Source organism: Amblyraja radiata, chromosome 3 (assembly GCF_010909765.2).
Source record: "Amblyraja radiata isolate CabotCenter1 chromosome 3, sAmbRad1.1.pri, whole genome shotgun sequence".
NCBI lineage: Eukaryota > Metazoa > Chordata > Chondrichthyes > Rajiformes > Rajidae > Amblyraja > Amblyraja radiata.
Window position 1 is genome coordinate 107,421,206 of NC_045958.1, and position 14,653 is coordinate 107,435,858.

Here is a 14,653-nt window from a genome sequence, read left to right on the forward strand (position 1 = left end):
GGAGAGAGAGAGAGAAAGAGAGAGAGAGGGGAGGGGGTGTGAGAGAGGGAGAGAACGAGAGAGAGAAAATGAGAGAGAGAGAGAGAATGAGAGAGGGAGAGAGAGGAGAGGGGGGATGAGAGAGGGAGAAAATGTGTGTGAGAGAGAGATAGATTAGAGTGAGAAGGAATGACAGAGGGATAGGGAATGAGAGAGAGGGGGGAGAGAATGAGCGAGAGAGGGTACACAAAATTGCTGGGGAAACTCAGCGGGTGCAGCAGCATCTATGGAGCGAAGGAAATAGGCGACGTTTCGGGCCGAAACCCTTCTTCAGAGCGAGAGAGGGAATGGGAGGGGGTAGAGAGAATGAGAGCGAGAGAGGGAATGGGAGGGGGTAGAGAGAATGAGAGCGAGAGAGGAAGGGGGGGGGGGGAGAACGAGAGGGAGAGAACGAGAGAGAGAAAATGAGAGAGAGAGATGGAATGAGGGAGAGAGAGATGGAATGAGAGAGAGGGGGGGAGGGGGGGCTAAAGGCGAGGATCCCCTCTCTGGTGTTAATAGCAGCTCAGCTCTCTCCCACCCCTTCCTTCACACGTTGAGTTTCTGCGAGGCGGGGTTGCCGGGCCATCCGCCCTACATTTGATAGCTTCGGGTTATATTACTGGCTCTGAAATTGATACACCGTCAGGGGGGGCCCTCTTTATTTTGAAACAGTTGCTGCGCGCATTGGCGACTATCAGCTGGGATGTTCACGCTATTGAAGTGTCTGCATTGAAGGGAATGACGCTGGCTTCAGTAGATGTGAGAAAATACTGACGGGGCGACAGATCGCCACAATCTCTGGTGCACTTAAAACATTGCAGACACACACACACTCACACACACACACAGCCTTGACGGAGCGCTCACAGCGGCAGTGGTTTTAGTGCTTGGTGTGTGTGTGTGTGGTTGTACTGGCCTGGATCCTAGTCACAGATTGCCCTTATTACAGGGGATCGAGAGTTCAAAGAGGAGATAATCTGTCTCTGCCCCTCTCCCCCCCACTCGCTCTCTCCCCAGTATCTCTCTCTCTCTCCCAGACCTCTTCCCCTTTCTCTCTGTCCTTTGCCCCCCCCTCCTCTCTAAATGGCGTCAAGGTACTATCTAAATGGCATCAAGTTGGGAAAAGGGGAAGTACAACGGGATCTGGGGGTCCTTGTACATCAGTCTATGAAAGTAAGCGTGCAGGTACGGCAGGCAGTGAAGAAAGCGAATGGCATGTTGGCCTTTATAACAAGAGGAATCGAATATAGGAGCAGAGAGGTCCTTCTGCAGTTGTACAGAGCCCTAGTGAGACCACACCTGGAGTATTGTGTGCAGTTTTGGTCCCCTAATTTGAGGAAGGACATTCTTGCTATTGAGGGAGTGCAGGGTAGGTTTACAAGGTTAATTCCCGGGATGGCGGGACTGTCATATGCTGAGAGAATGGAGCAGCTGGGTTTGTACACTCTGGAGTTTAGAAAGATGAGAGGGGATCTCATTGAAACATATAAGATTATTAAGGGCTTGGACACGCTAGAGGCAGGAAACATGTTCCCGATGTTGGGGGAGTCCAGAACCAGGGGCCACAGTTTAAGAATAAGGAGTAAGCCACTTAGAACGGAGGCAAGGAAACACTTTTTCTCACAGAGAGTGGTGAGTCTGTGGAATTCTCTGCCTCAGAGGGCGGTGGAGGCAGGTTCTCTGGATGCATTCAAGAGAGAGCTAGATAGGGCTCTTAAAGACAGCGGAGTCAGGGGATATGGGGAGAAGGCAGGAACAGGGTACTGATTGGGGATGATCAGCCATGATCACATTGAATGGCGGTGCTGGCTCAAAGGGCCGAATGGCCTACTCCTGCACCTATTGACTATTGTCTATTGTCTCTCCGCTCTCTCTGCCGTTCCTCAAAATCAGTCCCCAGTCATAGAGAGATACAGTGTGGAAACAGGCCCTTCGGCCCAACATCCACACCAGTCAACACGTCCCATCTACACTAGTCCCACCTGCCTGCGTTCGGCCCTTATCCCTCCAAACCTGTCCTATCCATGTATCTGTCCAAATCTTTCTTAAACGATGGGATAGTCCCTGCCTCAACTATCTCCTCTGGCAGCTTGTTCCATACACCCACCACCCTTTTTGTGAAAGAGTTACCCCTCAGATTCCTATTAAATCTTTTCACCTTAAATCCATGTCCTCTGGTCCTCGATTCCCCTACCCTGGTCAAGAGACTCTGTGCATCTACCCGATCTATTCCTCTCATGATCTTATGCAGCTGTTAAACCAGTGCCTGTCCATTGCCCAGTCAATCGCTGGAGATTTAATGAAAACAACTTGAATATTCAATTTTTCTACTCTTTTACTGAGTAGTATTAATCCGATGTTTACCAAAATCATCCTGAAAGTAGATTTGATTAAAGTGGTTCTGCAGAGATTTGTGTCTCACCTCATGTACTTATGTGATAGGAGCAGATTTGGGCCATTCGGCCCATCAATCCAATGCCATTCAATCATGGCTGATCTATCTCTCCCTCCTAACCCCATTCTCCTGCCTTCTCCCCATATCCCCTGACACCCATACTGATCAAGAATCTTATCTATCTATCTCTGCCTTTGAAATATCCATTTTGGCCTCCACAGCCTTCTGTGGCAAAGAATTCCACAGATTCGTCATCCTGACTAAAGAAACTGCTCCTCATCTCCTCCCCCATGGAATGTCCTTAAATCTGTGGCTATGACCTCTAGTCCCAGACTCTCCCACTAGTGGAAACATCCTCTCCACATCCACTCTATCCAAGCCTTTCACAGTTCGGTAAATTTCAATGAAGTCTCCCCCCCCCCCCCCTCCTGTCATCCTTCTAAACTCCAGCGAGTACAGGCCCAGTGCCATCAAACGCCCATCATCCAGCCTTGTAGATAGAGCATAGACCAGTACAGCACAGGAACAGGCCCTTCGGCCCACAATGTCCGTGTTGAACATGATGCTGTTTAAATGAACCTATCTGCCTGCACGTGATCCATATCCCTCTATTCCCTTCACTTCTATGTTCCTATCCAAACACCTCTTAAACACCACCATCGTATCTGCCTCCACCACCACCGCTGGCAGCACGTTCCAGGCACCCACCACTCTGTGTAAAATACAAACCTGCCCCCGCACATCTCCTTTTAGGGCCTGTCGCACCTGGCTATTTTTTTCGCCGACTGCCGGCGTCATTGACTGACGTATCAGGGTCGGCGAAAGATTTTGAACATTTCAAAATCCAGCGGCGACAAAAAAAATTAATAGCGTCACTTGAGGAGACACCGCGCGTCGATACGTCGTCACGCCGCAACTTTTTCGGTGACCTAATGCATCGTTAATTATGCCGGCAGTCGCCGAAATAAAATCTGTGGAATTCTCTGCCTCAGAGGGCGGTGGAGGCAGGTTCTCTGGATACTTTTAGAAAGGTGGGGAGGAACTTATTTAGTCAGAGGGTGGTTAATCTGTGGAATAAATTTAAGAATAAGGGGTAAGCCATTTAGAACGGAGACGAGGAAACAGATCTTCACACAGAGAGTTGTGCGTCCGTGGAATTTTCTGCCTCAGAGGGCGGTGGAGGCAGGTTCTCCGGACACTTTCAAGGGAGAGCTAGATAGGGCTCTTAAAGATAGCGGAGTCTGGGGATATGGGGAGAAGGCAGGAACGGGGTCTGATTGTGGATGATCAGCCATGATCACATTGAATGGCGGTGCTGGCTCGAAGGGCCGAATGGCCTACTCCTGCACCTATTGTCTATTGTCTATTGAATGGTGGTGCTGGCTCGAAGGGTCGAATGGCCTACTCCTGCACCTATTATCTATTTGGAGAGCATCCAAAACAGCTTTTCACTGAGCTGTACCACGATATACGTGACATTAATAAACCTTAACCTAAATCTCAAGAGATACAGCGTGGAAGCAGGCCCTTCGGCCCATCAAGCCCGTACCGACCAGCGATCACCCTGTACACTAGCACCAACCTACACACTAGGGACAATTTACAATTTTACTGAAGCTAATTAACCTACAAACCTGGACTTGGGGTCATTTGTGGCTGGCCCTGATTTGTCCTGTTCTTGTCACGTCCCAGCCCTTAGACAATAGACAATAGACAATAAGTAGAACTGTCTCCGCCTCTTCCTTTCCCTTTCCCTCCCCGACATCAGTCTGAAGAAGGGTCTCGACCCGAAACATCGCCTATTCCTTCGCTTCATAGATGCTGCCTCACCCGCTGAGTTTCTCCAGCATTTTTTGTCTACCTTCGATTTTTCCAGCATCTGCAGTTCTTTCTTAAGGGCCTGTCCCACTTTCCCGAGTTACTCACAAATTCTCCCGAGTTTTCCCCTTGATTCAAACTCGGAGATGCCAGCTGTAGGTACTCGGGGCTATTTTTTTTTTACTTGTGGACATTTTTCAACATGCTGAAAAAACGTCCCGACTTACCTGATGTCCCGAGTACCTACAGCTGGCATTACGAGCTGCTTCGAAATATCTACGGGCTCGCTATGGACTCCGACGGACTCGCTATGGACATTCCCCGAGTTTGAATCAAGGGGAAAAACTCGGGAGAATTCGTGAGTAACTCGGGAAAGTGGGACAGGGGCTTTAGGAAACTGTTCTGGTATTTTGTCTTCTCCAGTGGCGGAGCGTCTAAGTGCCAAGTATTTTCAAAGGAAGTGGCAAATGTAATGGATGGCTTTGACTGATGCAGGAAACCATTATTTGCTTTTTGCCTCTGTTGCTATAGTGGTCGCCCCGGTATGTTTTTAGAAAATCACCCAGAATTTTGCGCTGCCTAATCTAAAATAATACAGTGCATAAGTGCTATATTCATGCCATTTGTGTGTTCTAGCTGAAGATATTAAAAGTTGGAATCCAATAATTTTCAATCACATTTCCCTTAATAATTACACGCCGTTTAAACATTCTGCCCATATTTCTGGTTGGAAAAAAATGTGCCTGTAATTCTCAGCAGGGAAAAAGGATACAAAGGCCTCTATTTTTCTCTCTTGATTGGTTTCATAAGTCCCGGAAAAAAAAAAGGTTCAGCTCGGTGTCACCCCTGCTTCTATCCAAGAGTTGTTCTTGCGTTTGCCCTTTACGCGCAAGTCTGGCTCGGGTTAAATTCAAATTACAGCGTGGGTTAACTCACGGGGAGCATTTGACGGCATCCTGGCCTGTACTCGCTGGAGATTAGAAGGATGAGGAGAGACCTCATTGAAACGTTCCAAGTACTGAAAGGCCTGGATCGGGAGGATGTGGAGAGGATGTTTTCCACTAGTGGGAATAGTCTAGGACCAGAGGACACAGCCTCAGAATAAAAGGACGTACCTTTAGGAAGGGGACAAGGAGGAATTTCTTTAGTCATTTGCGCGAAAAGTCGTAATGTCTTTCTGGTCTGTGGAATTCTCTGCCTCAGAGGGCGGTGGAGGCCAGTTCTCTGGATACTTTCAAGAGAGAGCTAGATAAGGCTCTTAAAGATAGCGGAGTCAGGGGATATGGGGAGAAGGCAGGAACGGGGTACTGATTGGGGATGATCAGCCATGATCACATTGAATGGCGGTGCTGGCTCGAAGGGCCGAATGGCCTACTCCTGCACCTGTTGTCTATTGGTTGCCGCTAAATTTTCAACATGTTGAAAAATATTTCGGCAACAGTGGGTTTGACGCCATTGAGCATAGCTTGACTTCTCCTGACGTAGGTGCTGTCGTGGGTTGTCACCAGGATGACGTAGGTTGTTGCCGTTTTTTCGGCGACCTGCTATGACTATGACAATCGCCGGCATTTGCCTAAAAAAATTGCCAAGTGGGACAGGCCCATAACTCTCTCTTGGAACGTTGAGGTTCTGGAACAGCTTCTTCGCAACAACCGTTAGGCTATTAAACACAAGTCAAGTCAAGTCAAGTTTATTCGTCACATACACATACGAGATGTGCAGTGAAATGGAAAGTAGCAATGCTCGCGGACTTTGTGCAAAAAGACAAACAAACAAACAAACAAACAAACAAACAAACTACAAACAGAATGGAACAGAATCACATATTCTTTTACATATTAAATAATGTGGGCGGAAGGAAAAAGGGATTAAAAAACAGCAATTTAAAAATATAACGTAGAATGGTACAGTAAAGTTAGTCCCTGGTGAGATAGGAGTTTACTGTCCTAATGGCCTCTGGGAAGACAGCATCATCGAAATAGGCTCTGAACTATATAGTCTTGAGGACATTATTTTGCACTATTATTGTTTATTATATGTCTGGTTTTTTTCACACACACACACACACACACACACACACACACACACACACACACACACATACACACATATATACTGAACTTTTTGTTGTGATTTATTTTGGGATTTACAAAGTGCTGCGTTTACATATCTGTGTCGGAAGGAAGTGCTGGTCTACACCGAAGATAGACAAAAAAAGCTGGAGTAACTCAGCGGGACAGACAACATCTCTGGAGGGAAGGAATGGGCAACGTTTCAGGTAAGGCCCTACTTCAGACTGACTGAAGAACCTCAGGTCATTACACTCAGTCTGAAGAAGGGTCTTGACCCAAAACTACACCGATTCCGTCTCTTCACAGATGCTGCCTTGTCCCTCTGAGTTACTCCAACAGTTTGAGTCTTATGTTTACATATTCTGCTGCAAGTAAGAATTCCATTGTTCCATTTTGTGACATATGACAATAAAACACTCTTGATTTTTGATATTGTGGGCCAAAGGGCCTGTTCCTGTGCTGTAATGTTTTGTGTACTATGGTTAAAGTTACAGGGCAGAAAGCCGGCCCTTCGGCCCACTGAGTCCGCGCCGACCAGCGATCCCACACGCTAACGCTATCCTACACACCTTGGGGACAATTTACATTTATACCAAGACAATTAACCTGCAAACCTGTGCGGCTTTGGAGTGTGGGAGGAAACCTGAACACCCGGAAAAAACCCCACGCGGGTCACGGGGAGAACGTACTCCATACAGACAGCACCCGTAGTTAGGATGGAACCCGGGCCTCTGGCGCTGTGAGGCAGCAACTCTACCGCTGCGCCACCGTGCCGGTTCTCTGCTGAGAGAATGGAGCGGCTGGGCTTTTATACTACGGAGTTTAGAAGGATTAGAGGGGATCTTATTGAAACATATGAGATTATTAAGGGTTTGGACACACTAGAGGCAGGAAATATGTTCCCGATCGAAATCCTTCTTCAGACGGGTTTCTGAAGAAGGGTTTCGACCTGAAACGTTGCCTATTTCCTTCGCTCCATTGATGCTGCCTCACCCGCTGAGTTTCTCCAGCATTTTTGTCTTCGATTTTCCAGCATCTGCAGTTCCTTCTTAAACGTGTTTTGATGTTGGGGGAGTCCAGAACCAGGGGCCGCAGTTTAAGAATAAGAGGTAAGCCATTTAGAACGGAGACGAGGAAACACTTTTTCACACAGAGTTGTGAGTCTATGGAACTCTCTGCCTCAGAGGGCGGTGAAGGCCGGTTCTCTGGATACTTTCAAGTGAGAGCTAGATAGGGCTCTTAAAGATAGCGTAGTCAGGGGATATGGTGAGAAGGCAGGAACGGGGTACTGATTGTGGATGATCAGCCATGATCACATTGAATGGCGGTGCTGGCTCGAAGGGCCAAATGGCCTACTCCTGCACCTATTGTCTATTGACTTGCCGGCACCTGTCATAGCAGCAGCGGCGACCAGAAAAAGGTACGACTCTTTGGGCGACCACTCGCGACCATATAGGCTTCACCCTGCGCGACATGTCGCCTTGTATGGTCGTGGTGTCGCCTGTATGGTCGTGAGTAATTGCCCAAAGAGTCGTACCTTTTTCTGGTCGCCGCTGGATTTTCAACATGTTGAAAATTTTCGGCTACCTGCTGCGACTATGACGGGTGCCGGCAAGTCGCCGAAAAAAATCGCTTAATGGGACAGGCCCTTGACTCTTTGGAAATGGAGGGATATGGAGAGGAGATTGGTTTAAGAGTTGTAATGTTCAGCACTGACGTTGTGGGCCGAAGGGCCTGTTCCTGTGCCTGTACTGTTCAACATTCTGTGTATTTGCTTCATGCAATGTTACTGGGAAACACACCACATCCAAGAGTTGACATATTTATCAAATGATCAGCGTTCTTGTTGTAAAAATACGAAGGTACGTAATTAATCAGGCTTAGCTAATTAATTGTGTAGGAAGGAACTGCAGGTGATGGTTTACACTGAAGATGGACACAAAAACCTGGAGTAACTCAGCGGGACGGGTAGCATCTCTGGAGAGAAGGAACGGGTGACGTTTTGGGTCAAGACCCTTCTTCAATCTGCCTGTCCCGGCTGAGCTACTCCATCATTTGCGTCGGAAGACCCGAAACGTCACCTACTACTTTTCTTCGTAGATGCTGCCTCACCTGCTGAGATTCTCCAGCATTTTTTTGTCTACCATCATTTGTGTCTACCTTTAGCTAATTAATTGTTCTTGCATTTCCTTAAGGAAGATGTTTTCTTCACAGGAGACCCACAGGAAGTGATCATGTTTTAAAAGAACCTGCTGTGATTTATGTGTTCTTTGTCACCCGTCAAACTAGTCTGTGGGAGGATCTGGAAGTGAGTTAGTTGTGTTCTGTTTGTGCAATTAATTTTGGCTTAATTGCTTCTAATGTTTTCAGACTCCGTTTACAATTATACTGTGCTGGATAGACAAGACTGTAGGTCGTTCCTGAGTGGTTGAGTCATGTGAACCTGATAAGGCAGCTAACGCAAGCAGTCAGATGTTTAGTTTAGAGATACAGCGCGGAAATAGGTCCCCCAGCCCACCGAGTCCACGCCACCCGGCGATCACCCGTGCACTCGTACCTTTGGGGCCGCATACGGTGGCGCAGCGGCAGAGTTGCTGCCTCACATCGCCAGAGACCCGGGTTCGATCCTGACTACGGGTGCTGTCCCGTACGTAGTTTGTACCTTCTCCCCATGACCTGCGGGGGTTTTTTTCCGGCTGCTCTGGTTTCCTCACACACTCCAAGGACGTATAGGCTTGCACGTTCATTGGCTTTGGTAAAATTGTAGGAGAGTGTCGGTGTGCGGGGATCACTGGTCGGCGCGGACTCGGTGGGCCGAAGGGCCTGTTTCCGTGCTGTGTCTCTAAAGTCAAAAGACCTATCCAAATCACTGGATGGATTTAAGAGAGAGTTAAATGGAGCTCTTGGGGCTAGTGGAATCAAGGGATATGGGGAGAAGGCAGGCACGGGTTATTGATTGGGGACGATCAGCCATGAATGGCGGTGCTGGCTCAAATGGCCGAATGGCCTCCTCCTGCACCTATTTTCTATGTTTCGAACACCCGAGGGACAAGTTAGAGAGCCTACGAACTGCGCGCCTTTGGAATGTGGGGGGAAATCGGAGCGTCCGGGGGAAACCGATGCGGTCACGGGGAGAACGTGCAAACTCCGTACAGACAGCACCCGTAGTCAGGATTGAACCCGGGTCTCTGGCGCTGCGAGGCAGCAACTCTACCGCTGCGCCAACAATTAATCCATGATGCCATTAATCTACGGAGCATCTTTGGAGCACTAAATATCCTGGAGCTACCCCGTAGATGCGAGGGTGAATTGTACTCAGGATAGTAATAATGTTGTACACGGCTTGTTGTATCTAAGCTAAAACATTCCTGGAGTGGTGAATATTAATTTCTGTAATGTTCCTGGCCACGTCATATTGATTTATGATCTGAAGGATTATTGGTGACAAATGTATTTTAAAACCAGAATCCACGTTACTGATGACGGATATTAATCTCAGTTGAAAGCATTACTCAGGACAACAGTTCTTCATTGCAGTATGTTTTAAGTCCTGTTGAATCTCAAGGTGACATTCTCAAACTAATTATTCTAAAAATTGGACGTTTTGCTCCGTTAAAGATTCCCTAATGCGAGTTGCTGTTCTTGTAATTATTTAAAGCTTCTGCATGTAGTTTGCTTGAGTTTGGTGCCATAAGTACCCTAGAACAGTGAAAAGCAACACAGCCTACAGCAAGCTGAAGTATACAAATTACAATATAAACACAACTTCAACTCCAGGATAAAGGGCCTGTCCCACTGCGGCGACCTAATCTGCGAGTTTAGACGAGTTTGCCCTCGACTCAAACTCGCAGCATGGTCGACACGTGGTACGAGGTCACTGGACCTCTCCTTCATGCTCGAGGGAAGCATACACACACATAGCGGGTCCGTAGGAGTTCGTGGATGTCTCGTAGCGGCTTGTACGAGTAACGGAAGGTACTCGGGACATCCGGTAAACTCGAGACGTTTTTTCAACACTGAAAAGTGTCCACGAGTAAAAAAATACTTGTGATGAAAAAAACTGTTACTTTTTACTCGTACGAGCCGCTACAAGACATCCACGGACTCCTACGGACCCGCTACGGACATTCTCCAAGTTTGAATCAGGGGAAAACTCGGGAGAACTCTTGAATTACCCTTAACTGCAGTTCCGAGTGGAAATGTTTAGGCCCCATATTTTTCTTCTCCCATTATATATAGTGCAGTAAATTGCTGCAGATTTGCCTGGACATGCTTTGGAAGCAAAGCCAGTGGAAGTTGCTGGGACGACGTGCTTTCATGCTCTTCGGCTTAAGGCTGAAGGATTAAGAGGGAAATAATGCCCGTTTCCCAGGGCAACGGCCTATTCACACACAGACCATCTCATTGTGCAGCTCCGAAGACCAGCAATCCTCCTACAAATGCACCAAATTTTCGCGAAATATAATTCAAAGCCCGCTGGAAAAAGGAGTTTTTGAAGCCTTTTATACCTTTGAGGTGTGTTTCCACCCTGGTTTTCCCTCTCTCTACACACACGACATCTCGCCCCTGCCCCTGCATATGGATGGGAATTATTCACGTTTTAATATCGCCAATTTAATTAGTCACGGATTTTACATGTTCCCGATGTTGGGGGAGTCCAGAACCAGAGGCCACCGTTTAAGAATAAGGGATAAGCCATTTAGAACAAAGACGAGAAAACACTTTTTCACACAGAGAGTTGTGAGTCTGTGGAATTCTCTGCCTCAGAGGACGGTGGAGGCCGGTTCCCTGGATAATTTCAAGAGAGAGCTAGATAGGACTCTTAAAGATAGCGGAGTCAGGGGACATGGGGAGAAGGCAGAAACGGGGTACTGATTGTGGATGATCAGCCATGATCACATTGAATGGCGGTGCTGGCTCAAAGGGCCGAATGGCCTACTCCTGCACCTATTGTCTATTTACCACACACTCTCAAGAGGATCAGCACCCTGACTTCCCCTTCTCACCCCTTTCCATATTCCTTTTAAAATAGTTATTCTTTCAAATAGTTACTTTTGACAAATAATCCTTGCGTTGCTCCCACTCGAAACGGCATCCTGTGCTTTAATTGCTGAGCAGTTTAGTTTTAGTTTTTGAGATCCAGAACCTTCGGAAACAGGCCCTTCGGCCCGCCGGGTCCGCGCCTACCAGCGATCCCTCCCTCACACCTGCACTAGCATACACACACACTAGGGACAATTTACATTTACACCGAGCCAATTAGCCTACAAACCTGTACAAACTCTTTGGAGAGTGGGAGGAAACCGGAGCACCCGGAGAAAACCCACGTAGGTGATGGGGAGAACGTACAAACCATGTACAGACAGCACCCATAGTCAGGATCGAACCTGGGTCCCTGACGATGTTACGGTGATTATGGGAGATTTCAATATGCAGGTAGACTGGGAAAATCAGGTTGGTATTGGACCCCAAGAAAGGGAATTTGACGAGTGCCGCTGAGTTGGTTTCTACGAGCAGCTTGTAGTGGAGCCTGTCTAATAGGCCAAGAAGCTGCTCCAAATCCTTGTGGTAAAACTTCAGTTGCGTGCTATCCTGTTAGGCGAAGGATTATACTTGATTACAATCGAGACGTCCACAGTGTACAGATACATGATAAAGGGAATAGCATGAATAATGTTTAGTGCAAGATAACTAAATGTTGTGGGCTACATTCAAAGCTCTGCCAATATAGCTTTAGATTTGGAAGTGTGAAAACGCACACCGCCAGATTCAGAAGGTAGACAAAAATGCTGGAGAAACTCAGCGGGTGAGGCAGCATCTATGGAGCGAAGGAAATAGGTGACGTTTTGGGTCGAGACCCTTCTTCAGACTGATGTGGGGGTGGGGAGGGGGGGAGGGGGTAGAAGGAAGAAGAAAGGAAGAGGTGGAGATAGTAGGCTGTGGGAGAGCTGAGAAATAAGGGACAGTTTCTTCCCAGCTGTTATCAGGCAACTGAACCATCCTACCACAACCAGAGAGCAGTGCTGAACTACTATCTACCTCATTGGTGACCCTCGGTCTATCCTTGATCGGACTTTGCTGGCTTTACCTTGCACTAAACGTTATTCCCTTATCACGTATCTGTACACTGTGAACGGCTCGATTGTAATCATGTATTGTCTTTCTGCTGACTGGTTAGCACGCAACAAAAGCTTTTCACTGTACCTCGGTAAACGTGACAATAAACTAAGTCATAGGACATAGGTTTAAGGTGAAGGGGAAAAGATTTAATAGTAACTAGTTTTATCCAAAGGGTGATGGGTGTATGGAACGAGCTGCCGGAGGAGGTAAATGAGGTAGGGACTATTGCAACGTTTAGACAGGTACATGGATAGGACAGGGTTAGAGGGATATTAGCCAAACGCAGGCAGGTGGGACTAGTGGAACTGGGATATGATGGCCGGTGTGGGCAAGTTGGGCTGAAGGTACCTGTTTCCACGCTGTATCACTCCATGACTCGAGTGTGAACAGGTGATCAATGGTCGACGGACAATAGGTGCAGGAGTAGGCCATTCGGCCCTTCAATGTGATCTTGGCTGATCATCCCCAATCAGTACCCCGTTCCTGCCTTCTCCCCATATCCCCTGACTCTGCTATCTTTAAAAGCCCTATCTAGCTCTCTCTTGAAAGTATCCAGAGAACGGTCCTCTGAGGCAGAGAATTCCACACTCACAATTCTTAACTCGGTGGGCAGAAGGTCCTCTTTCCATGCTGTATCGCTGAACTAACCGAAAAGGGACCAGCTTGGATTGGGTCAGCATGGGGGAGTGGGGCCAAAGGGCCTGTACCCATGCTGTATGACTGTATGACCTATTTAAATTATAGCTAACAGTCTTGATTTGTGCATGTAATAATAAGGATACCAAACATAGACACAAAGTGCCTGTGTGACTCAGGAGATCATAGATACTTATATATTTGTATATATTATTTGTGGCGGCACAGTGGCAGAGTTGCTGCCTTACAGTGCCAGAGACCCGGGTTTATAGCTGTCTGTCTGGAGTTTGTACATTCTCCCTGTAACCGCGTGAGTTTTCTCCGGGTGCTCCGGGCTCCTCCCACGTTACAAGGACATACAAGTTTGTAGGTTAATTGGCTTCGGTAAAAATTGTTCCGACCTTCGACCCACTGAGTCCGCACCGACCACTGATCTCGGTACGCTCGCACTACCCTGCACACACTAGGGACAACACATGGATTGTGGGAGGAAACCAGAGCACCCGGAGAAAACCCACGCAGGTCAAGGGGAGACCGTCAGCACCCGTAGTCGGGATCGATCCCGGGCCGGGTAAGGCAGCAACTCTACCGCTGCGCCACAGTGCCGCCCGCCCCAGTGCCTGTGCTGTACCACTATATTTCTCTATGACTTGTGATTGTGGTCCTGAGATCTATAAGAGCACGGAATGTGAAATGTAAAGAGGTTTTCCTGTTTGTTGATTAGGACTATTATCCATAAAATGCCCACAATAAAAACAGATGGTGCAAGAAACAGTTTTGGGCACCATATCTGAGGAAGGATGTGCTGGCTCTGGAGATGGTCCAGAGGAGGTTGACCACAATTATCCCAGGAATGAGTGGGTTAACATATGATGAGCGTTTGTCGGCACTGGGACTGGTGTTTAGAAGGATGAGGGGGGGGTGGGGGACCTCATTGCAACTTACAGTGAAAGGCCTGGATAGAGTGGATGTGGAAAGGATGTTTCCACTAGTGGGAGAGTCTAGGACCAGAGGTCACAGCCTCAGAATTAAAGGACACTCTTTTAGAAAGGAGATGAGGAGGAATTTCTTTAGTCAGAGGGTGGTGAACCTGGAATGGTGAAGACGGCTGTGGAGGCCAAGTCAATGGGTATTTTTAGGGCGGAGGTTGATAAATTCTTGATTGGTACGGGTTATGGGGACACGGCAGTAGAATGGGGATAGGAAGGAGAAATAGATCAGCCATGATTTTATGGCGGGGCAGACTTGATGGGCCGAATGGCCTAATTCTGCTCCTGGTATTTATGAACTTATGAAACACTCAGTTGATCAGGCAGCATCTGTGAAAAGAGGAAATATGTTAACGTTTTGCATATTTTTTGTCCGTGTGCCTGCAAGGCCTAATCACTTTATGACTCTGCCGATGGACTTCATTGCCGCAGTTTCAGAAGCCAAGAACAACATTCGTGAAGACTTTGGAAAGAACGGGTCTTTTGTGGCTGCAATGTTGTAAATTAAAAAATCTAGCAAGTTTATCGATGTTCTGGATAGACTTCAGAGGGAAGTAATTTCATGCTCCTTAAAGTGTGGTGGGAAATCTTAACCTCATAAA

The 14,653-nt window shown here is 47.5% G+C and overlaps 1 protein-coding gene across 3 annotated transcripts in view; it reads left to right on the forward strand.

Annotated features, from left to right (window-relative positions):
- stox2 (storkhead box 2) overlaps positions 1-14,653 on the forward strand; it is a 189,003-nt gene that overhangs the window by 89,970 nt on the left and 84,380 nt on the right. The gene's annotated exons all lie outside the window — the stretch shown is intronic.